General features: G+C 48.6%; 1 protein-coding gene across 2 annotated transcripts in view; it reads left to right on the top strand.

Moving 5' to 3' along the window:
• The first annotated feature begins 1,912 nt into the window (after positions 1-1,912).
• The window catches only part of LOC112487720 (SLIT and NTRK-like protein 3), a 27,009-nt gene continuing 25,344 nt past the window's right edge, over positions 1,913-3,577 (top strand). The window contains exon 1 of one of the 2 annotated variants that reach the window (XM_025059969.1): positions 1,913-2,633. The gene's annotated coding sequence lies outside the window, so the exon portion shown is untranslated. Of the gene's footprint in view, positions 2,827-3,577 lie in introns of both variants that reach the window. The other variant, XM_025059966.1, reaches the window with a different exon arrangement.

Raw genomic sequence — 3,577 nt, 5'->3', positions numbered from 1 at the left:
AGCAGCAGCAGCAGCAGCAGCAGCAGCAGCAGCAGCAGCAGCAGCAGCAGCAGCAGCAGCAGCAGCAGCAGCAGCAGCAGCAGCAGCAGCAGCAGCAGCAGCAGCAGCAGCAGCAGCAGCAGCAGCAGCAGCAGCAGCAGCAGCAGCAGCAGCAGCAGCAGCAGCAGCAGCAGCAGCAGCAGCAGCAGCAGCAGCAGCAGCAGGCTGTGATTAGCTGCTGGAGGAAGCTGTGTGATGGTGGTGGGGCAGATTGCCCTCAATCTAAGTAGCATCTGTTGCACCCGCCACCTCCATTTGGTAGGACAGGTGTTTCAATAGAGGACTTTCAGGCCTCCAGGCCCACACACACCCTTCTGGACATTTCCTGTTAGAAAATCTTGTTAGGACTGTAATCGGGGGATGAAAGTTTTGTAGTAATGAGACAGAGTGTAATTTCTAACAAATGTCTCCTTCAACACCTCCCGTTGGCTGCAGCCATCAGGGGTTTCCTCAGCAGATCATTTGCCTCCATGTCACACGGTAACTCTTGCCCTCTCCTCTACAGATACAACAAATATCTTCAGGTCCTCCTCAACTGCGGCCATGAATCTTCCCAGGGTCGTACCTCTTGTATTCCAGCCTGGCAGCTTCATCTTCAACATTCAATGTCTGATTTATTCACTGGTTCTCCTCGGCTCACGTCCAAACCATTTCAACCTTGCTCCTTTAACTTTATCTCCAAACTGCTCAACCTTAGCCGGCTCTCTGATGTGTTCATTTCTAATCCTGTCCATTCTGGTCACATCTCATAAAAATCTCCTGTATCTTTATTTCTGACACTTTCAGCTCAGCCTCCTATCTTTTGGACGGCGTTTCTGTCTCCAAAACTCACATGAAAGCAGCCAAGAAAGAAGACTGAGGCTCCGTCAGAGCTGACATGGATCAAAAAGAGAAACCAGGTCCTCTTTGAAAAGAACTCAGAGTGTGAACACAAAAAGGAACACAGTTCCTTTTCTGTCTGTACACCTTTCGAAAAAAGTGAGGTTTGGTTCTAGTTAAAGGAGAGTATAACAAAAAAATAGCATATTTGAGTTCCTTCTTACAAAAAAAAAAGAAAAAAAAAACAACACACAAAACTTCCTCTTCCTCCCCTGAAGGGGGAGCATGAAACACAAATGTGTCATCAAAGTGGACAGTTCTGGGACTGGACACATACAAAGACAGAGACAACACTTCACACTCACATTCACACCAATGATTGATTCAGAGGAAACAGTAACACAGACACAGAGAACGTACCACCACTGTTCATGTTCAGAAATGTTTGCCCACAGCTGTAGAGGTAAGTGACACACTGGGGTCCACACACCAGGGTTTTATCCATACAGACGACAGAAGGTAATAACCTACACTGTGGTCTGGAGTCTGACCCTTGACCTACAGTTTTCTTTGCTTTAGGATTTGAACCTTAGCTGACAACCTTTGGGTTCAATCACTGTCACTTATATGTTGTTATTATGACTTCTGAGAGTTTTTACTCTTAAAAACTCAAACTATCTGGAAAGGTCAAGTGAGGAAATACTGAAGGGGGCAGCACTGAGACGCAAATGTACTATACGTTTCCTCCTGATTAGTCTTTGATTTGTTTTCGGAGCTGGACAAACGACCTTTCTAACTTTTATCAGTGTGAGTTTTCTCTTCCTGGTGGTCATCATTAGGAAGTTCCTGTCCGGAAAGTTCCAGACTGTAAAAGACGAGGGTTTGGTCGAGATTTACAAAATTAGTGCAAGTTAGGAAAGTGTTCTATTAAGAATAGCAGTGCGTGTGCGCGCGAGTGCGCCAGCTGGCACGAGTCTCCATGGTAACAAACACAGGTTTCACGAAATCCGTCGGTCGGAGCTTCGGGGCGAGAGGAGGAGGAGAGATGAATAAACTAATGAGATTATAAATTATTTTTTCGGTATGGCTGAGCGGCCGGGGCTTTTTGAGGCAGAGTGCACAGGCGGACAACGTGAGGAGAAAATTCAGTGACTCTGTTGTGATCTGATTATGGGTGAGGAACTCAGCCGGCTGCTCCTCCTGCTGCTCCTCCTGCTGGAAACCCGGGCAGTTGCGCGTCAGTTAGTTGCGCCTTCATCCTTCTCGCCGTCATCCTAATCCATCCCATCTCCTCTCCTGTAAGAAACTCAGTTGTGTTTGAGGTGAAGAGAGAAATCAGAGCGAGGGGGAATCTCCGATCTCACTTGCGCAAATCTGTCCCCACCACCCAAGAAAAAATAAAGTCGTGCGCAACGCACCCACTGCGCGCCGGTACAGTGGCGCGGTGCCGCAGCTCCTACGGGCTGCACTGTGGAGAAGAAGCGGACCTGCATCCTAAAGCTCTCTCCCTCCTCCTCCCCCCCTCTCTCTCCTTCTCTCTCTCTCTGTTTTTATCGTCCACCTCATTGCAGTCTTATCACGTCCCCCCTCTTGCTCTGCTCCCTCCTTTCCTCCCTCACTCCCTCCATCTCTTCCCATCCGCCTCAGCCCCTACAGGAGAGGAGAGAGGAGAGAGGAGAAGAGTGCGGCTGAATGAGAGCGACATGTCGACAGTCAGCTCCCTCTAAAGTCTGTCCTCGGTCCTTCCCCTCATTCTCTCTTTGGCGGCGGACTCAGTGAGTATTCTTCACCCTCTGCGTCCCTGTTGTGTTCTGCTCTGCTGTGCGTCGCTGTGGATGTTTGGATGAGAGACACAGAAAGATACAGAGAAACAGAAAAGGAGATGGTGCTGTGGTCACAGAGACAAGATAGACAACGGGGAATGGACCTGGATTGCTTCACTCGTCCTGAGGATTCTTTTCTGCTCGGGTAAAAATGTCTCCGTGGGTTTGTGTTAACGACCATGTCTGTTTAAAACATTTGACCAACTCTTGTTACAATCTGTCTGCTGCTGCTGCTGCTGATGATGATGATGATGAAGGTGATGATGATGAAGGTGATTGCTGTTGCTGGAGCTAATTGATTTTCTTGGAGGGCTCTCCAGCCTGTTATAGTAGTGTCCCCTCTAATACGTTTGATATGTTTGATGCTGTTGCTGTTGCTGATGCTGATGATGCTGATGCTTCCCTGACAGTGCGTGTCTGTGCTGAAGAGCACAGGGGCCCATGTGCAAAAAGCCCCCAGTGCAGAAAGAAGACAGAGAGACAGACTGTGTGTGTGTGTGTGTGTGCGTGTGAGAGAGAGAGTGAGAGAGAGAGAGTGTTTGTGTGAGTGTGCAATGGGACGGACAGAAAGGACACAGAGAGAGAGAGAGAGAGAGAGACACTGGAATTATGTGACATGAATAATATGTTGAAGAAAAAGCAGTGACCGTCTGTGATGGTTTGCTTGCGTCAGTGTGTGTGTGTGTGTGTGTGTTTAGAGGACCATGGAGGAGAGGAGGAGACAAAAATATGCAAAAAGTCAGAGAGACTCCAGGAGGAGGGGAGAGGGAAGCCACACCTGTGCCTGGCCTGTTCCCGGACGGACGCTGAGACACAAACAGAGACAGACAACACAGACTGAGAGATTTGAATAGATTTCAGTTCTGCTGTGCTGTCACCACTCAACACACAAGCCA

Source organism: Cynoglossus semilaevis, chromosome 1 (genome assembly GCF_000523025.1).
Source record: "Cynoglossus semilaevis isolate Cse_v1.0 chromosome 1, Cse_v1.0, whole genome shotgun sequence".
Lineage (NCBI taxonomy): Eukaryota > Metazoa > Chordata > Actinopteri > Pleuronectiformes > Cynoglossidae > Cynoglossus > Cynoglossus semilaevis.
This window is presented reverse-complemented; position numbering and strand designations above follow the sequence as displayed.